Genomic DNA, 18,788 nt, shown 5'->3' with positions numbered 1-18,788 from the left:
AGAATATGTACATATTCACATGTATATGTACGAGTATGTGTTTTAATTAAGCATTTCTTTTTTTTTTTTTTTTTTTTTTTTTTTTAGGGCCACACCTGCAGCATACGGAGGTTTCCTGGCTAGGGGTTGAATCGGAGCTGTAGCCACTGACCTACGCCACAGCCACAGCAAACAGGGGATCCAAGCTGCGTTTGTGACATACACCACAGCTCAAGGCAACGCTGGATTCTTAACCCACTGAGCAAGCCAGGGATCAAACCTTCACCCTCATGGATGCTAGTCAGATTTGTTTCTGCTGAGGCATGACGGGAACTCCTAATTAAGCATTTCTAATCTTAAAACATTTTTGGATATATAGTAAACAGTTTTTTAATTGAGTATATCATAAATTTAAAAAATCACTTTCTTATAAATTTTAAAGTTGTGTCCATCCTTGAAGCAGAAAAACATTCCTAGAAAGGAATGACAGAACATAATTCCAATGGCAGAAAAAGAATATTTATAGAACTCCAAAGGTCTGAGTGTTTGAATTTCTGCCACTCTTCAGGTCAGCTAGATTTGTAGAAGAATCTTACCCTTAAAAAAAATAATAAGTGTCAAAACTTAGATTATGACCGTATATCTATTCTAATTTGAAACCTATCATATAATGCATAAATGGTTCATTATACTGTTAGAAAAGGTTGACTTCAAATTCTAATTCATAAAACAAAACCAAGATTTGGCCAGATACCAGGCCAACAAAAGAAAAAAGAACTACTGATCAGATTAGGAGAGCAGTCATGAGATTTATGGTCATGCTTGCTGTGAGACTACGTTCATATGCATGACTTACAACACCCTTTAGAATTTGATGATGCTAAGTTTATCTTGTTTTTAGCCCCTAAAATTATTTTTAGTGTTATCAAAGTAATATATGTGCACAGTTAAAATAGTTGTTGTCCATTTCTATATGTCAGAATAAATGGAAGAATAAGCGAATTTTAAGATATAACTTGAAATTACTTTCAGAAAAAAGGACAAGTAGGGTTAAAAGTAGTTAAAATATGAAGTATTTTATGGGGAATATGGCAAAATTTTATTGAAAGATATTAAAGTCATCTTTAGTAAGTGAAGAGATACTCTGTGGTCCTGACATAAAAATATAGTATTTTAAAAATTTTAGTTTTCCCCAAATTAACATCAAAGATTTAAAGATCTCATTTTGGTAGATATTGATATACTATAACTAAAAACCTCATGAGAACACAAAAGGTCAAGAATAATTTATCAATATTGAAGTAGAATAAAAATGGAAATGTCCATAAGACATTAATTTTTAGTTTAAAATTATAGTTCTGTAAGAGAGCAGTGACATTTGCTGAGCTAAGCCAAATAATAGAAGAGAAAATGTTCCCAGATTTATGGCAGCATGTTATATGGAAAGGGTGACATTGCAAATTGATATGGAAAGAATGGACTGAGAGTAATACTAGGGAAATAGTGTATTTCTTAAAGAATAAACATAATTGGATTTTTTTTTTTTTTTGGTTCTTTTAGGGCCACATCCATGGCATATGGAACTTTCTAGGCTAGGGTCAAATCAGAGCTGTACTGCTGGTCTGCACCACAGCCATAGCAACACCAGACATAAGCTACATCTGCAACCTACACCACTACTCACAGCAACACTGGATCCTTAACCCACTGAGCGAGGCCAGGGATTGAATCCATGTCCTCATGGATACTAGTCAGGTTTGTTACCACTGAGCCACAACAGGAACTCTGAATTCTTATTTTTTTAACTGTACATTGAAACATAACCTCAGGGAAGTATTTCTAAGTATGAAACAAAACATCTATAATAAGCATCAGTGTGTATTTTAAGACCTCAAAATAAGAAATTATTTTATAAAAAATATACAAAAAGAAGCAAAGAAAAAACTACTCAGGAAAATATTAATAGATTTTAATACATTAAAATGGGAATTCCCATTGTGGCTCAGTGGAAAGAAATCTGACTAGCATCCATGAGGATGTAGGCTCAATCCCTGGCCTTGCTCAGTGGGTTGAAGATATGGCATTGCTGTAGTTGTAGGTCAGTATAGGTTGCAGACATGGCTTGGATCTGGCATTTCTGTGGCTCTGGTGTAGCCCAGCAACTGCAGCTCCTATTCAACTCCGAGCCTGGGAACCTCCGTATGCTGCAGGTGAGGCCCTAAAAAGACAAAATAAATAAATAAATAAATGTGTATATCAAGACATAAGAAAATATTTTTAAGAGAGTAATAAATTTACAAATGGAGAAAATATATTTGTGACACATAAATGTTAAAGGGTATTTTTAGTCAAATGGTCTTCCACTGAGCTAAACCCCCAAAGGGTATTTTTTTAATATATATATTTATATATTGAAAGCAATAATGACATTTAAAGTTAAATGATAGTAAAAAAGGAAAAATATCTAAACAAGTAATTCCTAGAAAAGGAAATATCACTAGTATGAAGATTCCAGGATTAAGAGAATTTTCAAACAAGCACCTCTTTCTTTTCCAACTGTTTCATGGTGTATGAGCCAGTCTCAGCCCTCTCACTGTTATTCAACTGACCACTCACATTAATAGCTTCATAAAGTTAAATTAGGAGGGGAAACAAGATGGCAGAATAGAAGGACTTGAGCTCCTCACTTCTCACAAAAACAAAATCACAACTAACTGCTAAATAACTATTAACAAAAAAGACTAGAACTGACCAGAAAAGTTATTCTACATCCAAAGACAAAGAAGAAATAACAATGAGACAATACATTGGGTGTTTTTACAATATAATCAAATCCCATACCCACCAGGTGAGAAACCCACAAACTGAAAAATAATTATATTGCAGAGGTTCTGCCACAGAAGTGAGAGGTCTGATCACCATGAAAGGCTCTTAAGTCTGAGCATCATCCTGACCCTGAGCTCCCTCTAAACATGCCCCTTGACATAACCCTGAACAGCAGGCTACTCCATCCACTGGTGGGCAGGCACCAGCCCCTCCCATCAGGAGGCCTACACAACTCCATGGACCAATGTCATCCACCAGGGTGCAGACACCAGAAGTAAGAGGGATTACAATCCTCCAGCCTGTGGAAGAAGACTACAAACAGAGAAAATGAAACCAAATGAGATAAGAGAAATATGTTCCAGAAGAAGGAACAAGATACAACCCCAGAAGAACACCTATGTTAAGTGGAGATAGGTAGCCCACCTGAAAAAGTATTCAGAGTAGTGAGAGTAAAGGTGATTCAAGATCTCAGAGAAAGAATGGAGGCACAGACCAAGAAGATACAAGACATGTTCAACAAAGAGTTGGAAGATTTAAAGAACAAAGAGGAACAATACAATAACTGAAATGAAAAATATACTAGAAGCAATCAGTATCAAATGAGGCAGGAGAAAGAATAAGTGAGTTAGAAAACAGACTGAAGAAAATCATTTCCATGGAGCAGAATAAATAAAAAGAATGAAATGAGTACAGTTTAAGTGAATTCTGGAACAACAGTAAATGCACCAACATTTGTGTTACAGAGATCCCCAAAGGAGAAGAGAGTAAGGGCTGGAGAAAATATTTGAAGAGATAATAGCTGAAAACTTCCGTAACATGGGATAGGAAACTGTCATCCAAGACCAGAAAGCTCAGATTCTCATGCAGGATAAGCCCAAGGGGAAATAGGCTGAGATACATATTAATCAAACTGACAAAAAATAAGGAGAAAATATCAAAGGTAATAAGGGAAAAGCAACAAATTACATACAGGAGACTCCCCATAAGGTTTATCTGATCATTTTTTAGCAGAAATGCTTCAGGCCAGAAGAGTGTAGCATGATATATTTAAAGTAATGAAAGAATAAAACCTACAACAGAGAATACTCTACACAGCAAAACTCTCATTCAGACCTGATGGATAAATCAAAATGTTTACACAGAAGCAAAAGTTAAGAGAACTTAGCACCACTAAACCAGCTTTACAGCAAATGGTAAAGAAACTTCTCTAGGCATAAAAGAAAAGGCCACAACTAGAAACAAGATTATCAATGGGAAAGATCACTAGAAAAGGCAAACATAAAGTTAATGTATGAAATCATTCACACACAAATCTGATATCAAAACCAGTGATTGTCATAAAAGAGAGTACAAATGCAGGATATTGGAAATGCATTGAAACAAAGAGAACAACTCTAAATAGCTCTTTTATACATAAGACTGCTTTATCAAAAATTCATGGGAACCACAAACCAAAAAAATCTACAGCAGATACACACACTAAAAAGAAAAAGGACTCTAAACACAACACTAAATATAGTCATCAAATCACAAGATAGGAGAACAGAAGAAGAAAGGAGAAAAAAGACCTACAAAAACAAATGCAAAACAATTTTGAAAATGGCAATAAGAAAATACATATTGATAATTACCTAAAATGTGTATGGATTAAATAGTCCTACCAAAAGATATAGACTAGTTGAATGGATACAAAAACAGGAACCATATAAATGCTTTCTACAAGAGACCCACTTCAAATCTAGGACACATACAGACTTAAAGTGAGAGGATGGAAGAAGGTATTCCATGAAAATGAAAATCAAAAGAAGGCTGGAGTATCATTACTCATATCAGACAAAATAGGCTTTAAATAAAGACTATTATAAGAGACATAGAAGAACACTACATAATGATTAAGGAAACAAACCAAGAAGTATGACAGTTGCACATATATATGCACCTAATATAGGAGCACCTCAATATATAAGGCAAATGCTAACAATTATAAAAGGAGAAATTGGCAGTAATTCAGTAATAGTGGGGGATTTTAACACCTCCCTGCCATCCATGGACAGATCATCCAGACAGAAAATCAATACGGAAACATAGGCCTGAAATGACATTATGCTAGAGGGACTTAATTGATATTTATAGAGCATTCCATCTGAAAGCAGCAGAATATATATTCTTTTCAAGTGCACTTGGACATTTTCAAGGATGGATTACATAGTAGGCCATAGAACAAGCCTCCATAATTTAAGAAAATTTGAATTGTATAAAGAATATTTTCTTGAAATAATACCATGAAATTTAGAAATTGACTACAAGAAAAAACTATAAAAAAATTCAAACATGTGGAGGATAAACAGTATGCTACTAAACAACCAACAGATGACTGAGAAAATCAAGGAGAAAATAAAAAATACCTAGAGACAAATGAAAATGAAAACATGATGATTCAAAATCTAGCTGATACAGCAAAAGTGATTCTAAGAGGGGAGTTTATAGTAATACAAACCTACACCTGAGGAAATAAGAGAAACCTCAAATATTCAATCTTATACATAAAGCAACTAGAGAAAGAAGAGCAAAAACCCCCCAAAGTTAGTAGAAGGAAAGAAATCATAAAGATGAGAGAAGAAATAGATAGAGGGAAAGAAAACAATAGAAAAGATCAATGAAAATAAACTTTGAAATGATAAATTGATAAACTTTTAGCTAGTCTCATGAAGAAAAAGGGGGAGAGTGCTCAAATCGATACAGTTAGAAATGAAAAAGAGAAGTTACAACTGACACCACAGCAATGAAAAGAATCATAAGAGAGTACTTCAATCAACTATGTGCAATAAAATGGACAACCTAGCAGAAATGAATAAATTTTTAGAAAGGTACAATCTTGCAGGACTGAACTAGGAAAAATAGAAAAAATGAGCAGACCAGTCACAGTTAGTGAAATTGGAATTATGATTTAAAAACTTCCAAAAAACAAATGTCCAGGACCAGAGGGCTTCAGAGGTGAATTCTATCAAATATTTAGCAAAAAATTAACACTTATTCTTCCGAAACTTCTTCAAAAAATGCAGAGGAATACACTGAATCTTATTGTGTAAGGCAATCCTTACCCTGATACCTAAACTTGACAAATATACCACACACAAAAAAAGAAAGGTACAGGCAGATATCACTGATGAACATAGATGCAAATGTCCTCAACAAAATACTATCAAAATGAATCCAGCAATACATTAAAAGAGTTATAAATCATGAGCAAAATGGATTTATCCAAGGATAAAGTATTTTTCAATATCTGCAAATCACTGATACTCCATATTAACAAATTTCAGAATAAAACCATATGATCATCTCAATAGATGAAGAAAAAGCTTTTGACAAAATCAAACACCCATTTATGATTAAAAAAAAAACAAACCTCCAGAAAGTGGGCAAAGAGAGAACCTAGCTCAACATATAAAGAAAGGCCATATATGACAATCCACAGCTACATTATTCTCAATGGTGAAAAGCTGAAAGTATTTCCTCTTATATCAAGAACAAGACACAATGTCTATTCTCATCATTTTATTCAACATAGTTTTAGAAGTCCTAGCCATGGCAATCAGAGAAGAAAAAAGGAGTCCAAATTGGAAAAAAAGTAGTAAAATTGTCACTGTTTTCAGATGACATAATAGACACAGAAAACCTTAAAGATGCTACTGAGGTCATCGATGAATTTGGTAAAGTACAATATAAAAAATTAATACACAGAAATCTCTTTCTAGAGAAATTAAGAAAACAGTCTCATTTGCCAGTACATGAAAAAGAATAAAATATCTAGGAATAAACCTACCTAAAGGATGCGAAAGAACTATACTCTGAAAACTACAAGGTGCTGATGCAAGAAATCAAAGATGACATGAACAGATGGAAAGACATACAGTGTTCTCGAATTGGAAGACTCAGTGTTGTCAAAATGACTGTACTGACCCAAGGCAGTCTACAGATTCACTGCAATACTAATCAAGTTACCAAAGGCATTTTTCTCAGAACTAGAACAAAAAATTCTAAATTTTTATGGAAATACAAAAGACCCCCATAAAGTCAAAGCAATCCTAAGTAAGAAAAATGGAGCTGAAGAAATCAGTCTCCCTATCTTCAGACTATACTACAAAGATATAGTCATCAAAACAGTATGGTACTGGCATAAAAACAGAAATATGGATTGATGTCACAGGATAGAAAGCCTAGAAATAAACCAATATACCTCTGGTTAATTAATCTGTGACTAAGGAGGCAAGAATATACACTGGAGTAAAGGCAGTGTCTTCAAAAAGTGGTTCTGGGAAAACTGGACAGCTACATATAAAAGAATGAAATTAGAACATTCTCTAACACCATACACAAAAATAAACTCAGAATGGATTAAAGACCTAAATGTAAGACTGAGAGGAAAACAATGGCAGAACACACTTTATAATAAATTGCAACAATACCTTTTTGGATCTACTCCTTAGACTAATGAAAATGAAACAGAATAAAACAAGAACTTACTAAACTTCAAAGTTTTTGCATACCAAAGAAAACCATAAACAAAACAAAAAGATGACCCACAGAATTGGAGAAAATATTTTCAAACAAAGCCAGTGACAAGGGATTAATCTCCAAGATATCCAAAAGAAAACCCAATTGAAAAATCGGCAGAAGTTTTAAATAGGTATTTCTCCAGAGAAGACATCCAGATAGCCAAAAAGCACATGAAAAGACGCTCAACATCACTAAGTATTAGAGAAATGCAGTCAATACTACAGTAAGATATCACCTCATGACATCATCAAAAATCCACAAACATTAAATGGTGGAGAGGGTTTGGAGAAAAGAGAACTCTCCTACACAATTGATGGGAATGTATTGGTACAACCACTATGGAGAACAGTATGGAGGTTCCTTAAAAAACTAAAAATGTAACTACCATGTGATGCAGCAGTCCCACTCCTGGGCATAACATATCCAAAGAAAACCATAATTTAAAAAGATGCATGCACTCCAATGTTTACTACAGCGCTATTTACAATTGCCAAGATATGGAAGCAATCTAAAGGTCCATTGACAGAGCAATGAATAAAGAAAATATGGTACATATATACAATGGAATATTACTCAGTAATATAAAATAATGAAATAATGCCATTTGAAACACATGGATGGGCCTAGAGATTATTATACAAAGAAAAGTAAGTCAGAATGAAAAGGACAAATACCATATGATATCACTTATGTGTGGAATCTAAAAAATTATACAAATTAACATTTAGAAAACAGAACAGAATTACTGACTTTGAAAACAAACTTATGCTGTCCAAGGGAGAATGTGGGGGGAGGGATGAATTAAGAGTTTGGGATTAAAATATTCACACCAAGGTATATAAAATAGATAACCAATGAGGACCTACTGTATGGCACATGGAACTATACTCAATATTCTTTAACAACCTGTATGGGAAAAGAATCTGATAATGAATATATGTATAACAATCACTTTGCTGTACACCTGATATTAATACAGAATTGTAAATCAACTAAATTCTAATATAAAATAAAAATGAAAAGTTTTATCCTGCCTATTGCTATCTTGCTAACTACACAGTTGGCCTGTGATCCATCCACTGTTGTACAAATAATGTCTATGTTCGTTTGCCTCTAGATGAAGCCAGTCCTACCTGGTTTAACTTGTGTGGTCAATTTCCTTTTTTCTTTTCAATAGTTTTATGAAAGTTAGGGCATTTGTATAAAATTACAATTGAAGGATGAAACAGTCCCTTCCCCAAGACACACACACAACACATATCCATAATTGAGCAGGCAGGTTAGAGAAACCCAACATTTTACAATAAGTAAAATTTCGAAATACACTCTGTTGTATTAAAATGCACAGTATCTCAGAGCTCCCACTATGGCACAATGGGATCAGTTGGGGGCAACTTGGGACTGCTGGGATATAGATGTGATCCCTAGGCAGCACAGTGGGTAAGGATCCAGCACTGCCACAGCTATGGCATAGGTCATGCCTGCAGCTTGGATCTGATCCCTGACCTGGAAGCCTCATATGCTGCAGGGCAGCCAAATAAGAAAAAATAAATAAAAATTTTAAAAAGTGCACAATATCTTAACTTAGTATTTTAATTTTTTCTTTATAATTACTTTTGTCTTTTATAAAGATAACTGAATTATATATAATTCTTCTGATATCAAACTAATACTCTAAAAAAGGATCAATTTCGAACTCTTCCAAAAGCCAAGCATGCCTAGTGAAATGGCTGAACCTACAGTTTCAATTGACATATTAAATTTGATGGTTGATATAATCGGATGCCCAATTTCAATCTGTGTTAGTTTCCCTTACTTTGTTCCTAATTACATATTTCTCATAGAACTGATCTCATTGTCCTATAATTAATAGCCTAGAATTTGACTAGATATTGAAGCATTTGAAAGAGGAAACAGCCTTCCTATCTCCACCACCTATCCTCATGTCTAGCACAGGAGAGGAGCTGAAAAATGTTCTGGAGAGAAATAAATGGCAGTAAGAAGAGCTATTCCTAAATTTGTTTTGGAGATATCTCTTTTTATATGCACAAATAAAATAGCTTACTTGAGTAAATTTCAGTAAAAAAAAAAGGAGAAACTGATCATGAAGTTACAGCCAAAGAAAAGCAGAACCTTTTTTGAAGCCATTGCTCAAGGCTAAAGATCCAGTTTGCCTATTCCTTATTTTCATCTCTGCCTATTTCATTCTTATCTCTGCACCATAACATTTAAAATTTGATTGAAAAAATATTTTAAAAGTTCCTATATGCTCTCTAGTTTTTGTGGCATCCAGAACTCCCACTTTACTAAAGCCTATAGCAAATTTGGAAAGAGTTATAATTTGCTAAATTTTAGTCCTAGGCAAAGTAATGTCTCCAAACTTAGTAGCACTCAGGAAGGCTGGAAGGAGGAAAGAATACTCCTAGATTTGTAGATCACATCTCAGCAAGGGGCACATTATACAAATATGTATCTGTTGCGAAATATTTCTCTACGTCATTTCTGCAAATCTTGTATCTGTGTTTGTTCCAGGTCTGTCTTTCAAAGAATACTTGTAAAGTGAGCAGTCGAAAGACAGTGTCTTACTCTAGGGCAAAAAGCAGCTTTGTTTCTTGACTGATATAATATAGAAAATGTCTTATCAGTGTTAAAATTGGACAGTTTGCCAGTAGTATCTATAAATAAATAGGGTGTTTCTTAAACTATGACAAATCCTACTTCATGGGTAACATCTGTCTGGGCCGACCTCCTCATGACCCTTTTGAGACTTGGGGGAACTAAATAACAAATGTGATATGAAACTCATGCTGCCAGAGTAGCAAAGTCCTTTTATTCTGACCCAGGAGTTTCACATCTTCTGCCAGATCCATGATACTGTGGCAAGCTAACTTGGTAGCTGGGCAAGTTGGGTAAAATCTCAGATCCTTCACACACAGCTCTTGACAATATGTATTACATTCATCCAGTTAATACTTTCTATAGTCCAATTCTACTAGTAATGATATGCTAGAATCATTTATACAATTTTCACCCATTTTCTTTACCTTACTTTGAAATTTGCCTTCATTTGGAAGCACAAATTTATTCACAAGAATATTTATAACTATCAAAATAAAATGATAATGAACATATCTTATTGGAGCAATAATTATGACAGTATTTATGCAAATTGTATCAAACCAACTTTAAGAAATCTAAGTGCAAAGAAATAGTTTTCTGATAAAATGCTTTATTTTTATGTGGGACAGATGCTATTATATTGATGCGTGCATTATAGTGATGAAAAATACATACCACCATCCCTATTTTTAAACAAGGACATCTAAATGTATATCCAACAAAGAATAAAGCTTTAGTGCTTTGATGATAATATTGCCAGAAATATTTTGGAAATTCCTCCTTTGGAGCTGCTTCTAGAGGTAAAAGGAAATATTGAGTATGTAAAATTATGGTAAATATTCATCTAAGTAATACTTTATTTTTATAAACTGCCAGTACATGTTAATAGCAAAACCAAATAATAAAGGAATGTTATGATTCTTAGTAATAGCATTTTAAGAGAAATGACTGTGTAGACTCACTGGAAGTAATTTTTTTTCTGTTGGCTGATAAAATAATTTTTCATATTCATAAGCTCTCATAACAATATTGAACAATGATTAGTCAAAGAGTGGAAAATCTGATTCACAATGAGACTTGATACATTCATTTGTTGAGATTTTAGCTTCTTGTTCTTTTACGCAGAGGGCTGTGATGTCAAAAAGAAGTAAGTCAGCGATCGTGGGAAACTTGCTTAGTATTTTTGAGCATTTTTATATTAAGTGGAACTAACCCTAACTAACTTATATAGATATTTTAAATATTGAATTAAAATACTTAATATATGCGAAGACCCTAGAACAGAAAATACAGAATGTATAATATACCTGTAAATGACAGTATAAATGTTATCAGTTCTTGTTATGCACCCTATAGTATAAAATGGTTGAAATTACAGTAGGCAGAGAGAATAAAATAACAGGTTCCTTTATTGCTACTGGTATGCTTTGCGTCTCAGTACTCCATTGGCTGGAGCTGAGACTCTGTTTCTCTCATTTCAATCAAATAAGAAATGAGCCAGAAAGACAAAGACAAATACCATATGATATCACTTATAACTGGAATCTAATATCCAGCACAAATGAACATCTCCTCAGAAAAGAAAATCATGGACTTGGAGAAGAGACTTGTGGTTGCCTGATGGGAGGGGGAGGGAGTGGGAGGGATCGGGAGCTTGGGCTTATCAGACACAACCTAGAATAGATTTACAAGGAGATCCTGCTGAGTAGCATTGAGAACTATGTCTAGATACTCATGTAGCAACAGAAGAAAGGGTGGGGGAAAAACTGTATTTGTAATGTATACATGTAAGGATAACCTGACCCCCTTGCTGTACAGTGGGAAAATTAAAAAAAAAAAATTCAGTAGAATCCCTTAAGAATTTGATATCTATTGCATATAAATTGAAGAATACAATACCTGGTACACGACCAAAGTAATTATTATTGAGGAAAGGGTAATTGTTTGGTGTGATTTTCTGTACTCCCAGAGTATTTAGAGAAAAGGATGTCTGTGTTTCCTCTGGACAAGTTGTGCCGTGTATATAAAGAGACAGCTCCAACTGGGGTATAATTCTGCCCAGAGCAGTTACTTGGAGAAGTAATTTGATGCTAGCTATGAAAAGCTGGTGACCCAACTGGTAACCACTAGTTTTTTTTCCTACATTGGTGAGTCTGTTTCTATTTTGTTTATTCATTCATTTATCTTTTATATTCCACATATGTGATAGCATAAAGTATTTGTCTTTCTCTGTCTGATGTATTTCACTAAGCATAATACCCTCCAATTCCATCCATGTTTTTACAATTGGAAATTTCTATTCTCTTTTATTTTTTTGTATTTTTTTTTTTACTCAAACGAATTTATCACATCTGTAGTTGTACAATGATCATAACAATCCAATTTCACAGGATTTCCATCCCATAACCCAAGCACATCCCCCCACACCCCAGACTGTCTCCTCTGGAGACCATAAGTTTTTCAATGTCTGTGAGTCAGCATCTGTTCTGCAAAGAAGGTCATTGTGTGCTTTTTTCAGATTCCACATATCAGTGAAAGCATTTGATGTTGGTGTCTCATTGTATGGCTGACTTCACTTAGCATGATAATTTCTAGGTCCATCCATGTTGCTAAAAATGCTGGTATTTCGTTCATTTTAATGGCTGAGTAATATTCCATTGTGTATATGTACCACATCTTTTTGATCCACTCCCTGTGGATGGACATTTAGGTTGTTTCCATGTCTTGGCTATTGCAAATAGTGCTGCAATGAACATCAGAGTACATGTGTCTTTGTGAGTTGTGGTTTTCTCTGGATAGATGCCCAGGATGCAAATCAAAACCACTATGAGGTACCACCTTACACCAACCAGAATGGCCATCATCAAAAAGTCTACAAACAATAAGTGCTGGAGAGGGTGTGGAGAAAAAGGAACCCTATTACACTGTTGGTGGGATTGTAAATTGGTGCAACCGCTGTGAAAAACAGTATGGAGAGTCCTCTGAAAACTAAAAATAGAACTACCATTTGATCATTCTCTTTTATGGTTGAGTAATATTCTGTGTGTGTGTGTGTGTGTGTGTGTGTGTGTGTGTGTGTGTGTGTGTACCTTTATCCATTCCTCTGTTGATGAACAATTAGGTTGCTTCTATAGCTCGGGTATTGAAAATAACGCCCCTATGAATATTGGGATGCAAGTATCTTTTTTATTTTTTTGGCTGCACCTGCAGCATGCATATAAGACCAATTTCTTGATTCAAGGGCTTTGTTTGGTATGGATGCCCTTCATGACTTTCCTCAGAGTATGTTGGCTATTATCTTCTTGATCAGCTGTGTGATTTGTGTTGTGGTGACCAGAGCCTGCATTTGATGTTTGGTGGGGCCCCCTTTTTACTCCCTAGCTTTAACAGCCCTTTATAGGTGGTATCTGCTCTAAAGTTGTTGTGTAGAAACCCTGAGGGTCAAGTTCAATAAGGCTATGTTTCCCTTAAGTGTAGACTCTGTCCCCAAGGTGGTGAACACTGAAGCAATTTGGTCACAGTAAACTGTGTGCCTCCTGTGCACGCGTTCCTGGTTTTGCCCAGAAGCAACCCAAGATTGCACTCCTTTGTCGCTTGTGTTCATCTGGCTCCTAGTGCTGGGGGCCCAGGGTATTGTGACTCTGGGGGTTAAGGTGGTTGTGCTGATGTCCAGGACATGGGCTACCTCTATGGTAGGCCTCTGCCCAGAGTCATTGGCTCCAGACCTGGCCACATCATTTGCAAGAGCTTCACCCTGCCATGCACACATTGGTAACGGGGCTCAGATGGTAAACCTGTGCCCTGTCTTGCATGTGCTAACAGTGGATCTGAGTAGCTAGACTGAGTCTTCTCTTAGGTCTCCTAATCTCCTGAGTTTCAGGGACTAGTAGCTATGCATACCAGCAGCCCTATCCAGCAAGCTTTACAGCCAGGAAGTGCTGTGAGGTGGCATTTATCAGTTCAGCTCTCTCTCTGCCTGACTGCTGGCAAGCTGGCACTCATACATGCCTCCGGAGCAGAGTCCAGGCCCCTCCAACTTCTCTATCTCTACACATGGGGGGTTTGCAGAGGCGGAGCCTTCCCATGCAAACACTCCTCCCCCTTCACAGATCCCTCCCAGGGGTGCTGCTTCCATCCTGATGCATTATTTTTTTCACCCTACTTAGTTACATGGAGATCTTTCTTGCAGCTTTGGTTGTAAAAGGGATCTTCTGCCTATTTACAGATGGTTTTCTGTGAGAATTTTTTTATGTTTGTAGAGGGAGGTGAGCTCCACATCCTCCTACTCCACAATTTTGATCTCCCTTTATTCTGTCTTTCCTTCCTTAAAAAAAATCTCTCCATGGAGGAATTTGACAAATAGAAGTTTCTAATTTTGATATAACTTAAATTGTCAATACTTTTTTTCATGGAAGGTCTCTTTATGTTCTGCTTAAGGGATTTTTGCCTGCTTTAGAGATACATGAGAATCTTACTTTTGTTTAAACTTCTTTCTGTTTCAGTTGAGGAAAATGATGGTCCAACTGAGTTAACTGAATTTATTTACAGGAATAGATACATGTACGCATATGTGGTTGTTGGGAATTTATATTCTGTATATGAACACTGTACTTTTCTATCAACATTGTCTGGTGTATTTACCTATAATTGATGAGGTGTAGCTGAATGAAAGAATGCAAGCTAGTTATATAACACTGAGGGGATTATGTGATTAATTATAAAATGGGAGAAACCCAGAAGTGATAGTTAACCTGTGCAAAGATGGCATACACCCATTTAAGCTTATCTTGTGGTATGGACAAGTAAGTGTATGTGTGTGTGTGTATTGAAAGCTGTGCCTGGGAATTGAGAGAACTCTGCTCCTGTCTGTACTTTCTTAAATATCACTAAACTTGGTTCTAGGTCAAGTCTATGATGTCTTATGATTTTGATTATCATTCCAACACCCTTCCTTTTTTGGTGTCCATGCATACATTTAGATCTATAATACACCAGAAATCAATTTATATCTATGAGTAGTGATGAGAAATTTAATTATACTTAATAAATTAACCCTCTAGAATTACCAAAAGGACTTTTTCACTCTACTCTGTAGTGCATAATTTTTCATAAATAAATTCTCCATATATATGTGGATCTGCCTCAGGATTTTCTGTTGTTCTATTGCTTTGCTTCCTTTTTTTTTTTTTTTTTTTTACCAATAATACATTTTCTTAAAAGTGCAGCTTTATACTAGATCTTTGTATGTTGTATTACCTTCAACTTTTGTCTTCATTCTTCAAGGCTTTTCTTGGTTAATCATAGCCCTTATTATTTCCATGTAAAATTTAGAATCAAATAGTCAACTAACAGAAATACACTGCATCAAGGAATGAATGGAACTAATAGGTCAATTTGGGGAAAACTGATCTCTTGACAATATTAAGTTTTCATAACACAATAACATGTTATATCCTTCTAAGTTAAATAAAATTATAAACTGAACTAGGAAAATACTTATTTAATTTCTGTTTTATTCAATGTCCTATGCTATGCAATTTTATAATTATTATTTAAATATATCCTAACCATAGTCCTGTGACAGTAATTTTACTATCTTTGCTTTATAGCCAAAGTTGCTGGTAATGTCTAGAACTAAATCAATTCTTTCTTTTTGTTTTCAATATAGCAGTAAAGCTTTTTTTTCAAAAATTTTAGTTACTTTTAGTGATTTTATTATTATTTTAATGTTCTCTAATAATATTCCACATAAAAATATCTGCCCATTTCCCATTTCATTTCGCTATTTTTCTGTTTTAATTACATGTAATAAAAACCTATTATTACACTAGTATGTATTTCTGTAATTTTTATTGTATACATCTATTTTACAGCTGCAATAATTTCACAGTATTGTATAGTTGAAAGTACTTATAAGTCTTCACAGACCATACTCAGTAGGGTTTTAACCAAGGTAAAGGATATAGTAAAACAGGAGAAAGGAAGCAGAGGCAAACATCAGGAGCCCAAAGATACACCTGAGTGCATCTCCCAGGTTTCTTAGAAACACAAGATGTACTTCATCCTTGGATTATGAAACACAAAAATAAATGGAAGTATTCTCCCTTTTGAAATGTCTAGTATGGGTATGATTAAGCATCCTTAAGGAAAGATGCATACATACATACATGCATACATACTTACCAAAAATCTGATGGAGAAAAATGGGAAGACATATAGGTAGGTAGGTTACTACCTAGGAAACAAGTTCTTATTTGTATGTTGCTTCTTGTTTGGCAGCAATTTTACATATACTCATAAATAAACATTCCCAGGTTAAAAAAAAATAGAACAACTTTCATTAAACCAACAATATGTGTTAGTCGACTTTGCACCTAAGATCCAAAACAATTAGCCAATTAAATAAATGTGTCATATAAATATTTATTTCATATCTAACCATTGTTAAGTTACCTGAAGGACATTTGCATTTTAACTACATTTCCTTAAGAAATCCTACAATCTTTCTTAATTATGAATGGATAAAATGACAGAAATTGGTGATTATGAATAAAATTCACATAGAAAATTGATATTTTATAAGGTCTGAGTAGAATAAAAACCAATTTATTCTAATACATTTTGAAAGTTCTAATACCTGGTTTCTTCCAAGAGGAACTGTATGTTTAACCAGATTGAAATCTGTAGGATTTGCTCATATAAATGCAAACTAGCTGTGCTATACTGAAAAGGCCATTTCCTCAATCTAAATCTCTTTAAACATCTGATCTAATATTGGAAAAATTCCATCAGGAAAGTCACAGCAAACTTTTCTATAAAGGCCAAGGAGTATCCAAAGGAAAATAGGAAAAATAAAAAATTACAGACGTATTATGCATTAGTTATTTATACCAATCCTTTTTTTTTTTTTTTTTTTTTTTGTCTTATCTAGGCCACACCCACAGCACATGGAGGTTCCCAGGCTAGGGAGCTGTAGCCACTGGCCTACGCCAGAGCCACAGCAACTTGGGATCCAAGCTGTGTCTGTGACCTACACCACAGCTCATGGAAATGACAGATTCCCTAACCCACTGAGTGAGGCCAGGGATCAAACCCACAACCTCATGGTTCCTAGTCAGATTCGTTAACCACTGAGCCATGACAGAAACTCCCCAATACATTCTTATATCCACCCAGAGTTTATTCTTCCCTGTACCCCAGCAAATCTTTCCATATACCATAAACACTACACTATGCTTGTAGGAAAGAACCTAGAAGACTTGCTGTTTTAAACAGGTTTGTGCATAAAGTAATAAAGACTAATTTTTACCACTGTCAAGTTGAAAAATTGCCTTTAAAAAGGAATACAATTTTTCACAAAGAACTATTGCATGGTGTTTTGAGACTCCAAAAAGGAGATGTGTTGTATTTTTGTTTTCTGAAGCCTGCAGTTCTTCATACAAACATTATTTCCTAGCAATTCTAATTCTGCACCCAAGACTCTACTAGGTGTAGAGGGAGGGAAAGGAAGATTGTTTATCAATCACATATTATGGGATCAACCTTACTATTTATTATTTTAGTGGTGCCTGAAAATATTCCTAACTCAGAATGCTTGGTGTGCTCCTTTTCTCTCCTTTCTTCTTCTATTTATTGACTGGTGATCTCATTTAGATTTAAATATCATCTGTGTGATGACAGCCCCTACATGTGTATCCTTAGCCAAGTCATCTCTGAATTCCAGACTTAAGTTTTCAATTGTCTACTATATATTTCCACTTGGAGGCCTATATTAGACTTCTCACAGTTAACATGTCCAACATTGAGTTCTACACATTCCTTCAAAACCTGTCATAGATTTCCTCATTTTTACTAGATGACAATTCAGTTATTTTTGTTCCAAGTTGGAGCCCAGATGCCATCTTTTTATATGAAGTCAGTGAGCATGATGCCTCCAGTTTTGTTCTTTTATCTCAAGATGGCTTTGCATCTGTGGCATGTGGAAGTTCCCAGGCCAGGAATCAAACCTACTCTGCAGTTGCAGCCTGTGCCACACGTGCAGCCTTGCCAGATCCTTAACCTGCTGTGCCACATGGGAATTTCCTCCTGCTGTTTCTGATAGTTCATTATAAATGTATAGGAAAACAGCCTATTTATGTATATTAATCTGTATTGTGCAACTTTACAGAATTCATTTATTCTAATAAATTTTTTTGATGAAGACTTTAGGGTTTTCTATGTGTAGTATAAAGTCATTGGCAAATAGTAATAGTTTTACGTCTTCCCTTCCTATTTGAATATCTTTTTTTTCTTCTCTTGTCATATTGCTATGGCGTGGGTTTCTAATACTATGTTATATAGAAATGGCAAGTGTAGACATCCTTGTCTTGTTCCTCATCTGAGAGGAAAAGTTTTCAGTTTTTCACCAGTGAGTATAATGTTTCCTGTGGGTTTGTCGTAATTGGACTTTATTATGTTGAGATATGTTCTGTCTATACCAACTCTGAAAGATTTTATCATGGATAGATGTTGAATTTTGTCAATTGATTTTTCTGCATTTCTTGAGATGATCAGGTGACTTTTATTCTACATTTTTTTTGTGTGTTATTTCACATTGATTTGCAGATATGGAATCATATTCTCATCTCTGGAATAAATCCCACTTGATCAAAGTGTATGATTCTTTTTATGTATTATTGAATTCAATATGCTAATATTTCATTGAGAATATATATATATATTTTTTTTTCTTTTTTGTGGTGTCTTTCTCTACCACTTTGATTTTTGCGTCAAAGTAATAGTGGCCTCAGAGAATAAACTTGGGA

This window comes from Sus scrofa, chromosome 4 (genome assembly GCF_054392235.1).
Source record: "Sus scrofa isolate SSC_HxYL_T2T_F1_AM1 chromosome 4, Sscrofa_HxYL_maternal_Yorkshire_Landrace_v2.0, whole genome shotgun sequence".
NCBI classification, from domain to species: domain Eukaryota; kingdom Metazoa; phylum Chordata; class Mammalia; order Artiodactyla; family Suidae; genus Sus; species Sus scrofa.
Note: the sequence above shows the minus strand (reverse complement) of the source record.